The sequence below is a fragment of the Scyliorhinus torazame genome, chromosome 24 (genome assembly GCF_047496885.1).
Source record: "Scyliorhinus torazame isolate Kashiwa2021f chromosome 24, sScyTor2.1, whole genome shotgun sequence".
Classification (NCBI taxonomy): Eukaryota; Metazoa; Chordata; class Chondrichthyes; order Carcharhiniformes; family Scyliorhinidae; genus Scyliorhinus; species Scyliorhinus torazame.
The window spans coordinates 51,144,140-51,158,639 of record NC_092730.1 but is presented as its reverse complement, the minus strand read 5'-3'; the positions used below and the strand labels follow the sequence as shown (position 1 = coordinate 51,158,639).

General features: G+C 45.5%; 2 non-coding genes across 2 annotated transcripts; both read right to left on the bottom strand.

The window, feature by feature from the left end:
• Positions 1–4,251: 4,251 nt before the first annotated feature.
• trnas-uga (transfer RNA serine (anticodon UGA)) lies at positions 4,252–4,334 on the bottom strand. The gene has a single exon. It is a non-coding gene; the product is annotated as a tRNA-Ser (tRNA).
• A 9,840-nt stretch (positions 4,335–14,174) lies between these two features.
• trnak-cuu (transfer RNA lysine (anticodon CUU)) lies at positions 14,175–14,247 on the bottom strand. The gene has a single exon. It is a non-coding gene; the product is annotated as a tRNA-Lys (tRNA).
• Between the last annotated feature and the right edge of the window lie 253 nt (positions 14,248–14,500).

Genomic DNA, 14,500 nt, shown 5'->3' with positions numbered 1-14,500 from the left:
ACCGGCTGTAAAACCTTAGCTGATGTTTAGCCCACGTGAAAAAATACTGCGATTATTTGTGTTTCATTTCTGTTTTTTGATGATCCGCTCTTTCCCAGATCCCAGAAAATATAAGGGAAAGCTCCAGCTGCCGGACATGGTCATTTTCAAAGTGTAAAAGCCCTTCACTGTGTGAGCTGTGAAGATTCATGGAGGCTCGGGGACTCTCAGGCTGGCCAAGGCTCTTTATCCGGCTCCATTCACAGGAAAAGTGACTTCAGTTTCCACAATAACATCCGCTCTCTCTGAAACCCCCAAACTGAAATTCAGAGTCACCGTTAAGGTGAAGACTGCGGACTGCGGTTCCCGCTCCTGCTGTTTAATACAGATCACTATAACTGTGCAGTGAGCAGAAAGGAATTGCTGTTGTTTGTAAACATTTCTTACTGAACTCACTGTCATTCTGCATTAACAGGACGACTTTGAATCTCCTGATATTTGACAAATTTGCTCAAGCGGGTAAATATAAAATATATTATTTGCATCGTGCTTTTGAATGGAGTCATTTCGAGAACATTCCCACACAGAGAGAAATTCCTGGAACCAGCTGCAGAAAAGTTCCGTGCGCCTGACGTGATTTCAACGCAACCTTCTGATCTGGAGTCAGGCGCGCTCCCGTTGCGCCGCAAACGCAAATTAACTCAGAGATTATTTTTATTTATTTACACTTTGACAGTGTCCTGTACATCAGCAACTGTGCGAAAGAAACGCAAAGAAGTCAGATTGAGGGATACTAAAGGGCCATGAAGTAAAGCAGCTGTACCACGTGGTTAAGGTGATGCACAATAATCCATTGTGCTCTAGACACGTGGCTTCAAATCCCATCCTCGTCTGTAACGTGTCTGTTGTGTCTCTGTTTGGTCCACTTCATGAGGGTGAAGTGAAAAAGCTGCGGCTTTTAGGTGTTGTTTGACGGCTTGTGGGTGAATAGTGGAACACTGTCCATATTGAAACCATATTAAAAATGATGAGAAAGTTACTTATTTCACTCCACTCCCTAATTGCGCCTAAATTCTGAGTTAGAAACTGTTTTTCTTTCTCGGTTTGAAACTGACGAAGTCGCGCAAAAGTTCACTTCCAAATTACGACTGCGATGGCCGGAAATCGAACCTGGGTCAACTGCCTGGAAGGCAGCTATGCTCACCACTATACCACCATCGCTCACGGAAGAAATTTGAGTCATTTTGGTACTTCACATTAGTTTATAAAGTGTTCCGTGAAAAAATCCTGCTCTGCGTAGCTTATTTCCCTCCAATTTAAAATGCTCCTGAATGAATGTATCCGTGTCGCACTGCTCCCGTTCAGCCACCAGATGGCACCAGTCCACCATAAATGTATTTCACCAATTTAATTCTGATGTTCTGTGTGTCATCACATAGGACACTTACTCTGGCCTGAGACCTTACCTTGTCCTTGTGTCCGGATGCTGCCGCTTTCACCATGTTTAAGTTATCACAGAGCCCCTCCAGTGCAAGAGGAGGCTCATCGAGTCCGCTGCGGCCCTTGGCCCAATCCCCACTTAACCGGTTGATCACATCAGTGTGTCAGGATGGCCGGAAGAGAAAAAGCTGGAAAATCTCAGTAGGTCCGGAAGCATCTGTAGGGAGAGAAAAGACCGAACGTTTCGAGTCTAATGACACTTTGTCAAAGACGAGTCATTGGTCTCGAAACGTTAGCTCTTTTCTCTCCCTACAGATGCTGCTCGACTTGCTGAGATTTTCCAGCATTTTCTCTTTCGTTTCAGATTCCAGCATCGGCAGGAATTTGCTGTTACCCAATGTTTTTCCCAGTGTGGCCGAGTGTTAAGGTCGCAGACTTTTCTGAAGGCGTGGGTTCGAATCCCACCCCAGACATTGACTTTTCCTCCGTGAGGCTCCATCCAAACCCGCGGGATCTCTCACCTGGAAACACAAGGGGAGCAGATACAGAGAAACAGCGACCACCTGCAAGTTCCACTCCGAGACACACACCATCCTGCGAAATATATCACCCTTTCTGTGGCTGGCTCACAATCCCGGAACTCCCTCCCTAACAGCACTGTGTGTGTACATACTCCACATGGACTTGCAGCGGCTCAAGAATCACGTCACCGCCAAATTCTCAAGGGTAATACATTTTGGACAACAATTGTTGACGGATTCAGCGACACCCACATCCCGTCAAATAACTTTTAGATAATTTTGGAAAGCGAGTCCCCTGAACTCAGCTCAGAAAGTTCACTAATCACAAAGCAAATTACTTCAAATGCTGGAAATAATAAATAATAAACACAGGAAATGCTGGAAATGCTCAGAATTAAATAGCATTTGTGGGGAGAAAACTAGAAGCAGCGTTCCAGCTCTGTGATTGGATCATTTCCTTCTCCCTCAGTGTGAAATCCTGGACTCAGCTGATAAACAGCAAGATGCCAATCACCGGTCATCAGTATCAGAAACAATGAACCTTTAGGATAGCGAGGCCGAGCGGTCTGAGGAGATGGGTTTAGGTTTCAGTCTCTTCGAGGATGCGGGTGGAATCCAACCGCTGCCAACATTTGTAGGAAAAGCGGCTAAGGTGGGAAATGGAAATAAAAGTGAACGATGTTGCAAAACTCTTGCTCTTATCCCAAAAGATCTTTCCGTTACTGACATTGTTGTGTCCTGTGTAAGTCGAGCTGAACTGATTTGGTGCCGCTTGTTCTCACCTTGCATCCCGTCAGTCTCAGTATTCCAGGGACCATTTATGACATCTTCAAAAACGCCCTCCCCTGCTCTCCCCATTCACCAGACGAAGGGACAATCCCCTCCGCGACCGCTGCTCCACCGCCAATATCCGCTCACTTTCTATGTGCACCTTTCTTTGCAAGTGCAGGAGATGCAACTCCTGCCTTTTTACCCCCTCCCTCCTCATTATCCAAGGGCCCAAATTCTGAGTTCGGAACTGTTTCCCTTTCTCGGTTTGAAACTCACGAAGTGGCGCAAAAATATACAACCAGCTTTTTATTGCGATGGCCGGGAATCGAAACCGGGTCAACTGTTTGGAAGGCAGCTATTCTCATCACTATACCACCATCGCTCAATGACAGAACCAGAATCCAATTGGTACTTTAGATTAGCTTGATAAACTGTTTTGGAACACATTCATACTGAGCGTAAGCTATTTCACTCCAATGTAAAATGCTCCTGAATGAGAGTGTCCGTGTCGCACGGCTCCCGTTCTGCCAGGAGATGGCACCAGTCCACAATAAATGTATTTATCTCATTAATTTCTAATGTTGTGTGTGTCATTACTTTGGACACTTACTCTGGCCTGAGACCGTAACTTGTCCTTGTGTCCTGCTGCTGCCGTTTTCACCCTATTTCAGTAATCGTAGAATGGGTCCAGTGCGGAAGGAGGCCATTCGGCCCATCGAGTCGATACCGACCCACGGAAAGACCACCCGACTTCGGCCCAATCGCACAATCAAGAGGCACAGATATTGACCAACTGCACCCGCTCCAAACAGATTCCCCAAATTACTGAACAAAACAAAAGCAAGCGCAACTGATCATTTAAGAAACTATGACGTTCTCTCTGAAATCAATATACCAACACCTCTTGAAGATTCGATTTGCTGTAACAATTCACTCTGAACTGTCTCAATATCAGCCGTAATTCCTTCTCAGCTCACAGACAGGCGCTGACTGGTTAAAAGTCTGCCTCACTTTTCTCGGTCCGGCTCAATAAAATCAATCACAGGCCCATGATCTGCTTTCCTCCTGTTCTCAGACACATCCACTTTGTACAAGGGCGCACTAACTGGTTTTCAGAGTAAGAGTCAGACTGCAGTCACCTCGTTCTCTCTCGATCCACTGATTCAGGACCGTCCATCACCAGGATGTATTCGTCCAAAAGAGTTGTGGTGAGATGGGGCTGAGTTTCACTGTGAATCCAATCAGTCCCCGGAGAAGCACAAAAACAGTGAGTGAGGGAGAGAGAAAGAAACAAAGAAACAGATAGAGAGATAAAAATGTTCCATTTCTAACACGATCTTTTTCCCAGAAATACATTCAGCTGAATGAAACCAAACCACGTTTCCATCTTTATATTTCGTTCAGTTTCCCCCAAAAATGTTAAATCTCTGACTGAACTCGATTAATGTTCAAACCGTTTATTTACAACCAATCGGAATTCCGATTCATTCCCGAGTCAGCCGCTTGTGCGAGGAGTTGAGCAAACATTTCGAACCACAGTCGCTGCGAGCAGGGCTCGAACCTGCGCGGGGTAACACCCACTGGACTTCAAGCCCAACACCGTTACCACTCGGCCATCGCAGCTGCGGCCAAGGTACCATTCATTAGTAATTTGGTCGATAGAATACATTCTAAAACCAGCCTGGAATCACTCCAGGAATTTATTGCATTCAAACGATCAACGGGGCCCCGGGGTTTATGTGAGGAGGGGTTGAATCTTCGTGGAAAATGACCATTGGATTTGGAGAGAAGCCTTGAGAGACTCGAAAACCTCAGCTCCCTAAACGCACAATTCTACTGATTAAATAGTTTGTGGAACAACATCAGTTACATTGGAAATATATTAGAAATTCAAATGGAACAGGACCACACTTTACAGTCTGGAAGAAAATGTAAATAATGACAGCTAGAAATTACAGAGGGAGACCTGTGCAGGCCGAACGGTCACATGATGACCTGATGACGCAACTAACATGATCACGTGTCGGGATTCCGGCAGTTCTCCCCGGATCGCGGTCAGAGCACAAGCCAGGAGGAGCTGCTCAATTATTAAGTCAGTTATTTTTTATTACAACTCCTTGGTCGCCAGTCACTGAGAGACCAGCATTTCTACATGGTGTCAGGAGTGGGCAGTATGGCAGAAGGACTCCACCGCATCAACATCCTTGTGTCATAGAATCGTACAATCACCAGCTCAGAAGGAGGCCATTCGGCCCAACGTGTCAGCACTGACCCTCCGAATGAGCACCGCAGCTACTCTCTACAGAAAGAGGTTTAACGGATAGTGCAGCACCAGCCCGGCTAGCTCAGCCGGTACAGCACTGCATTCTTAATCCCACGTCGTGGGTTCGATCCCCACGTTGGGCGCGTCTATATTATTAACTGAAAATATTGATGTTGAACGAACTGTTTTGACAACAGGAACACAAGGTTATGTCGCTGGACTGGGATTATAGAGGTCTGAACTACACCTTGGTGGCAAGACTTAATAAATCTGGAATTGAAATTTCGTCTCAGGAACGGCGCAGAAAGGTTCTGCTTCAGAGGGACCATATTTCCACAACCGGAAGCACATTTGCACCATAGGTAATGATTTGACACAACCACAGTGAAGATCTGTCACCGGCAGAGTCACGGTTCCAACAGAGAGCTGAGTTACACAGCAGAGAGCACAGTTACACAGCAGCGAGCTCAGTTACACAGCAGAGAGCTCGGTTACACAGCAGAGAACACAGTTACACAGCAGACAGCACGATTACCCAGCAGGATATGCATTTACAAACAGGGCCTCTCTGTGTGCAGCAGAAAACACATTTTCCTCAATAACCAGTTTTTCCATCTCAGTATCTTGCTGGTTTGCACTGCACCTTTTCTGTGTGTCACTGTGTGTGTGTCCTGATGGTCTCTTTCTGCTTTTCTTTGTGTCTTTCTCTGTCTGTTACAGCCGTGCTGATGTTACGTATTAATCTCACTTTTCCCAAACAATAATTGTGATCGATCAATACAGAAAGATTTCCACACTGACATTCAATACCAATGTCTGATAGAAACTGAATCCCACCCTCACATACAGTCCCAGACATTGACTCATATTGAAGGAATCCTGCTCTCAGAACCTGTTCCAGAGACTGAGGTGCAGAGTGTTCCCTCCACTCGCGAACACTACCTGTGATTTACAGATACAGAACAAATTTCAGTCAGGTGAGTAGCAGAGTTTGATGGGTACATGTATTCCACAATCACCTTCTCTCCGCCACATAACCAGACGCAGTCGGCACTCGGTGTCTATGTTCCAGATAAGATCATAAGAACTAGGAGCAGGAGTAGGCCATCTGGCCCCTCGAGCCTGCTCCACCATTCAATGAGATCATGGCTGATCTTTTGTGGACTCAGCTCCACTTTCCGACCCGAACACCATAACCCTTAATCCCTTTATTCTTCAAAATGCTACCTTTATTTTAAAAACATCTAATGAAGGAGCCTCTACTGCTTCACTGGGAAAGGAATTGCATAGGTTCACAATCCTTTGGGTGAAGAGGTTCCTCCTAAACTCAGTCCTAAATCTACTTCCCCTTATTTTGAGGCTATGCCCCCTAATTCTGCTTTCACCCACCAGTGGAAACAACCTGCACGCATCTATCCTATCTATTCCCTTCATAATTTTATATGTTACTATAAGATACCCCCTCATCCTTCTAAATTCCAACGAGTACAGTCCCAGTCTACTCAACCTCGCATTGTAATCCAACCCCTTCAGCTCTGGAACTAACCTAGTGAATCTCCTCTGCACACCCTCCAGTGCCAGTACGTCCTTTCTCAAGTAAGGAGACAAAAACTGAACACAATACTCCAGGTGTGGCCTCACTAACACCTTATACAATTGCAGCATAACCTCCGAGTCTTAAATTCCATCCCTCTAGCAATGAAGGACAAAATTCCATTTGCCTTCTTAATCACCTGTTGCACCTGTAAATCAACTTTTTGCGACTCATGCACTAGCACACCCAGGTCTCTCTGCACAGCAGCATGTTTTAATATTTTATCATTTAAATAATAATACCTTTTGCTGTTATTCCTAACAAAATTGATAATATCACATTTGTCAACATTGTATTCCATCTGCCAGACCCTTGCCCATTCACTTAGCCTATCCAAATCCCTCTGCAGACTTCCAGTGCCCTCTGCACTTTTTGCTTTACCACTCGTCTTAGTGTCGTCTGCAAACTTGGACACATTGCCCTTGGTCCCCAACTCTAAATCATCCATGTAAATTGTGAACAATTGTGGGCCCAACACTGATCCCTGAGGGACACCACTAGCTACTGATTGCCAACCAGAGAAACTCCCATCAATCCCCACTCTTTGTTTTCTATTAATTAACCAATCCTCTATCCATGCTACTACTTTCCCCTTAATGCCATGCATCTTTATCTTATACAACAACCTTTTGTGTGGCACCTTGTCAAAGGCTTTCTAGAAATCCAGATATACCACATCCATTGGCTCCCCATTATCTACCGCACTGGTAATGTCCTGAGAAAATTCCACTCAATTAGTTAGGCACGACCTGCCCTTTATGAAGCCATGCTGCGTCTGCCCAATGGGACAATTCCATCCAGGTGCCTCGCTATTTCTTCCTTGATGATAGATTCCAGCATCTTCCATACTCCCAAAGTTAAGCTCACTATCCTATAATTACCCGTTTTCTGCCTACCTCCTTTTTAAAACAGTGGTGTCACGTTTGCTAATCTCCAATACGCCGGGACCACCCCAGAGTCTAGTGAATTTTCGTAAATTAACACTAGTGCATTTGCAATTTCCCTAGCCATTACTTTTAGCACTCCATCAGGGCCAGGAGACTTGTCACCTTTAGCCCCATTAGCTTGCCCATCGCTACCTTCTTGGTGATAACAATCCTCTCAAGGTCCTTACCTGTCATAGCCTAATTTCCATCAGTTACTGGCATGTTATTTGGGTCTTCGACTGTGAAGACCGACCCAAAAAAATCTGTTCAGTTCCTCAGACATTTCCTCATCTCCCATTATTAAATCTCCCTTCTCATCCTCGAAAGGACCAATATTTACCTTAGTCACTCTTTTTTGTTTTATATATTTGTAGAAACTTTTAATGTCTGTTTTTATATTCTGAGCAAGTTTACTCTCATAATCTATCTTACTGTTCCTTATCGCTTTTTTGGTAGCTTTAGTAGCCCCCTAAAGATTTCCCAGTCCTCTAGTCTCCCACTAATCTTTGCTACTCTGTATGCTTTTACCTTCAATTTGATACTCTCCCTTATTTCCTGAGATATCCACGGTCGATTTTCCCTCTTTCTACCGTCCTTCCTTTTTGTTGGTCTATACCTTTGCCGAGCACTGTGAAAAATCGCTTGCAGGGTTGTCCACTGTTCCTCAACTGTTTTACCATAAAGTATTTGAAGAACTTAGCTAGTTCTTCTCTCATCCCACTGTAACCTCCTTTCTATAAGCACAGAACACTAATGTTTGATTTTACTTTCTCACCCTCCATCTGTATTTTAAATTCCACCATATTGTGATCGCTCCTTCCGCGATGATCCCGAACTAAGATCCTGAATAAATCCTGTCTCATTACACAGGACCAGATCTAGGACCGCTTGTTCCCTAGTAGGTTCCATTACATACTGTTCTAGGAAACTGCCGCGGATACATTCTATAAACTCCTCCTCAAGGCTGCCTTGACCGACCTAGTTAAACCAATCGACATGTAGATTAAAATCCCCCATGATAACTGCTGTACCTTTTCTACATGCATCAGTTATTTCTTTGTTTATTGCCTGCCCCACCATACCCCAGGAATTTGAATCATAGAATAGAATCATAGAAGTTTACAGCATGGAAACAGGCCCTTCGGCTCAACCGCCCAGTTTTTACCATTAAGCTAGTCCCAGTTGCCCGCACTTGGCCCATAACCCTCTATACCCATCTTACCCATGTAACTATCTAAATGCTTTTTGAAAGACACAATTGTACCCGCCTCTACTACTACCTCTGGCAGCACATTCCAGACACTCACTACCCTCTGAGTGAAGAAATTGCCCCCCTTGGCCCTTCTGAATCTCTCCCCTCTCACCTTAAACCTATGCCCTCTAGTTTTAGACTCCCCTACCTTTGAGAAAAGATGTTGACTATCTACCTTATCTATGCCCCTCATTATTTTATAGACCTCTAAAAGATCACCCCTAAGCCTCCTACGCTCCAGGGAAAAAAGTCCCAGTCTATCCAGCCTTTCCTTATAACTCGAACCATCAAGTCCCGTTAACATCCGAGTAAATCTTTTCTGCACTCTTTCTAGTTTAATAATATCCTTTCTATAATAGGGTGACCAGAACTGCACACAGTATTCCAAGTGTGGCCGTACATTCTCTCTTGCACCATCTCTCGAGCCACGCATTCATCCTATCTATCCTCACATTGCTACTCTGACTAGCTCGTGGCACTGGTAGCAATCCTGAGATTACTACCTTTGAGGTCGTACTTTTTAGTTTACTTTCTAACTCCCTGAATTCAGCTTGTAGGACCTCGTTCCGTTTTTTACCTATATCATTGGTGCCTATGTGCACCACGACTGCTGGCTGTTCACCCGCCCCCCTCCCCCTCCAGGATGTCCTGCAGGCACTCCGAGACATCCTTTGCCCTTGCACCAGGGAGGCAACATACCATCCTGGAGTCTCGATTGTGTCCGCAGAACCGCCTGTCTATTCCCCTTACGATTGAGTCCCCGATCACTATAGCCCTGCCATTCTTCTTCCTGCCCGGCTGCGCAGCTGAGACAGCCACGGTGCCATGAACCTGGCTGCCGCTGCCTTCCCCTGGTGAGCCATCTCCCTCAACAGTATCCAAAGCGGTATATCTGTTTTGCAGGGAGATGACCGCAGGGGACACCTGCACTGCCTTCCTACTTTTGCTTGGTCTTTTGGTCACCCATTTTCTATCTCCTTCAGTACCTTTCACCTGTGGTGTGACCAACTCGCTAAACGTTGTTTTAACAAGGGTTTTAGAGACAAATAGCAGAATATTGCACAATGTCATGGTACAAGACGTAGGAGCAGAAGTAGGCCATTCAGCCCATCGAATATGCTCCGTATTGCAATGAGATCATGATTGATCTGATATGATATGGCGTGTTATAATATCATACGGTGGCACGTTGTCACAGTGGCTACCTCACAGCTCCAGCGATCCGGGTTCAATTCCAGCCTTTGATCACTGACTGTGTGGAGTTTGCACTTTCTCTCCGTGCCTGTGTGGGATTCCTCCGGGTGCTGCGATTTCCTCGCACAGTCCAAATGTGTGCTGGTTAGGTGGAGTGTACATGCTAAATTGCCCCTTGGTGTTCAGAAGGTTGGGTGGTGTTACATGGATGTGATGGGGACATAGGGTCTCTGTCAGAGGGTCGGTGCCGAGTCGATGGGCACAATGGCCTCCTTTCAGATTTTAATGATTTCATGAGAACCCTCATGTCCACTTTCCCTGGTTTTTATCTTTGGATTTCACGATGAACCTTTAAAACCAACATTCCAACCAAGCCTCAGGTACCAGTAACTCCTCAATGGTCGTTCATTTTCCGGCTGTCAATCATTTGGTCAGTCTGAGTGACGTCACAGCCTGGAAATATCACACATTGATCCAGTTCTAAAGTAAATTTATTCGCTCTAGTCCCTGATGACCATAGGCTGCTTTCCCCTTTGAGGGTGAGATCTGACTGGTGGTGATGATTGGCCTGAGGATCACCATACCTCAGGCGAGGAGCAATAATAATAATAATCTGTTATTGTCACCAGTTGGCTTCAATGAAGTTACTGTGAAAAGCCCGAGTCACCACATTCTGGCGCCGGGAGGCTGGAACGGGAATTGTGAGAAGGCGGGCTTTTCATGATTCAGTTCTCGTATAACCGTCTGATCTGAATTTAATTTATCTGGTGTTCTCTCTGCTAATCGTGTCTCACAGTGAGGCAAACCTCACTGATTGGATAGACAAGTGATCATTCTTCAGTCTTGTCATGGCCGGACCCGCTGAATATGGAGGCATATCCTGTGTGGCAGGATTTAGCTCCAACTCAATCTATAAGTTTGTGGATGATACGACTGTGGTGGGTCAGATCGCAAGCAATGACAAATCAGATACAGAAGGTAGATAAATCACTTGGTTGCATAGTGTACCTAAAACAGCCTGTCTCAAAATGTCGGAAAGATCAATGAACTGATCATCGACGCCAGGAAGCGTTGCACAACACACACACCCATCTGCATCAATGGCTGCGAAGTGGAGATGGTGGATAGCATTACATTTCTGGGGGTCACCATCACCAACAGTCTGTCCTGGTCCACTCATGTTGATGCAACAGTCTAGAAACCCAACATCGTCTCTACCTCCTGCGGAAGGAGAGGAAATTCGTCATGTCTGCATCAACTCTCACAAACGTCTACAGATGTACCACAGAGAGCATCCTATCGGGCTGCATCACAGCTTGGGATCGCAACTGCTCGGCCCAAGGTCGCAAGAAACTGCAGTGTGGTGACATCAGCCCAACGTATCACACAAGCTTGCCACCCGCACAGTGATTCTGTCTACAACTCCCGCTGCCGCAGGACAGCAGACAACATTATCAGAGACCCTCCCACCCAGGTTTTACCTTTTTACTGATTATTCCATCAGGCAGAAGGTACAGAAGTCTGAAGACCCGCACATCCAGACATAGGAACAGCTTCTTCCCCACAGCTACTAGACTCCTCAACAACTCTCCCTCATACTGATCTGTTCCCTGTAAGAACACTATTCACGACGCCCTATGCTGCTCTTGCTCATGGGTTTGCTTTGTTTGGCCCCTTGTTCCGCACTGCAACCAATCACTGTTTGTCCATGTACGATTTGTCAATGTACTCTGTCGATTATACTTTTTCTGTCTACTATCTATGTAATGTGTATGTTCCCTTGGTAGCAGAAAAATACTTTTCATGGGACAATAAATCAAATCAAAGTGGTTCCTCTCTCACTACCCGATCAATTCATCTCAATCAGAACAAGACTGAATTTCGAATTCTCGCTTTTCCAACACAACTCGCTGCAATCTGGCCTGACAACTTGGACTGGATTGTCACATCAGTTACTGCAGATAAATCTTGGAAAAATTAGTCCCACTTGCGAGCAAATAGCGGATGAAAAACCGACGAAGCTGGAATTCGAACGCATGCGTAGAAAGCACAATGGATTAGCAGTCCATCGCCTTAACCACTCGGCCACCTCAACCCACAAGTGCATATGTCAAAAAGTCTTAATTCGTTTTGCATCCATGAATTGATGGAAAATATCCGCCTCTTTGCCTTCAGCCCGATGTTCAATGTTGGAAATGCAGATTTTGTCAGTAAAATGAATTCCCATCACATTCAGGGACTTTTGTGAATGTACTGATGGGAAACACTTCAATATTATTTCCAAGATATTTCCACACAGTGTGAAAGGCCCCCCGCTGAAAGACTCGAATCAACCAGCATTTGACAGCAAACACAAACGCTCCCGGCTTCACCGAGGAATCCGTCGATCATCGGAACACACACTTCACGATGGACATTTTCTGATCATTGAGTTACAGGTATCTACTCCTGCCTGGTTTCATGCCCCAGGAAATAGAGATTATATTCTTTCAGCGAGTCGTGAAAGTATACTTGGAGCAGATTAATGATAAATTATTGTGTTGGGATGAGACTATTCCTGGTAGAAAGGTAAACTTTTCAGAAAGTGCCTCAAGATTCAGCGGGTCCGTCCATGACAAGACTGAAGAACGATCACTCGACTATCCAATCGGTGACGTTTGCCTCAGCGTGAGACAATATTAACAGAGTGAGAACCAGGTTAATTAGTTTCTGATCACACGGTTACAATAGCTCTGAATCAGGAAAACCCCGCCTTCACAGCCTTGCCCCTCGCCAAAGGTGTGGTGATCCTCAGGTTAATTCACCATCAGTCAGATCTCACCCTCAAAGGGGAACGCAGCCTATGGTCATCAGGGACTAGAGCGACTTAATTTACTTTAGAACTGGATCAATGTATGACATTTCCAGGATGTGACTTCCTCAGGCTGACCAAATGATTGACAGCCGGGAAATTAACGACCATTGAGGAGTTACTGGTACCTGATGTTTGGTTGGAATGTTGGTTTTAAAGGTTCATCATGAAATCTAGAGATAAAAAGCCGGGAAAGTGGACATGAGGATTATCATGTAATCATTAAAATGTAAAAGGAGGCCATTCGGCCCATCGACACGGCACCGACCCTCTGAAAGAGCCCCTATGTCCCCACCACATCCCTGTAACACCATCCAACTTTTTGAACACTAAGGGGCAATTTAGCATGGACACTCCACCTAACCCGCACACATTTGGACTGTGCGAGGAAATCGCAGCACCCGGAGGAAATCCACACAGTCAGTGACCAAAGGCTGGAATTGAACCCGGATCGCAGGCGCTGTGAGGTAGCCACTGTGACAAGGTGCCACCGAATGAGGTCAATACACGTTATATATCAGATCAAGCATGATCTCATTGCAATACGGAGCATATTCGATGGGCTGAATGGCCTACTTCTGCTCCCCCTGATATTGTGTAAATGAGTTCCGGTTCTTGTGTAAAACTCTTGTTAAAACAACACAGACACCGCGTGTCGACTGCATCTGATTATCTGGCGCAGAGAAGGTGATTGCGGAATACATGACGTACCCATCAAACTCTGCTACTCACCTGACTGAGATTTGTTCTGTATCTGTAAATCACAGGTAGTGTTCACGAGTGGAGGGAACACTCTGCACCTCAGTCTCTGGAACAGGTTGTGAGAGCAGGATTCCTTCATTATGAGTCAATGTCTGGTACTGTATGTGAGGGTGGGATTCAGTTTCTATCAGACATTGGTACTGAATGTCAGTGTGGAAATCTGTCTGTATCTATCAATCACAATTACTGTTTGGGAAAAGTGAGATTAATACGTTACGTCAGCACTGCTGTAACGGACACACAGAAAAGCAGTAAGAGACTATCAGGCCACACACAATGACACAGAAAAGGTGCCGAGGTGGAGTAGGCCCTGTTTGTAAATGTATATCCCGTGCTCTCTGATATGCAACTGTTCTCTCTCTGTCGTGGAACCGCGAGTCTACCGGGGACAGATCTTCACTGTGGTTGTGTCAAATCATTCCCTGTTGTGGAAACATGATCCGTCTGAAGCAGAACCTTTCTGCGCCATTCACAAGACGAAATTTCAATTCCAGATTTATTAAATCTTGTCACCAAGGATTAGTTCAGACCTCTAAATTCCCAGTCCAACGACATAACCTTGTGTTCCTGTTGTGAAAACAGTTCAGTCAGCATCAATATTTTCAGATAATAATATAGACACGCCCAACGTGGGGCTCGAACCCACGACGCTGGGATTAAGAGTCCCATGCTCTACCGACTGAGCTAGCCAGGCTGGTACTGCACTATCTCTTAAACCTCTGCTTGAGGAGAGTAGCTGCAGTGCTCATTCGGAGGGTCACTGATGACTCGTTGGGCCGAATGGCCTTCTGCGCTGGACATTCTACGATTCTATGATCCAAGGATGTTGATGCGGTGGAGTCCGTCTGCCATACTGCCCACTCTTGACACCATGTAGAAATGCTGCTCTCTCAATGACTGGCGACCAAGGAGTTGGAATAAAAAATAACTGATTTAATAATTGAGCA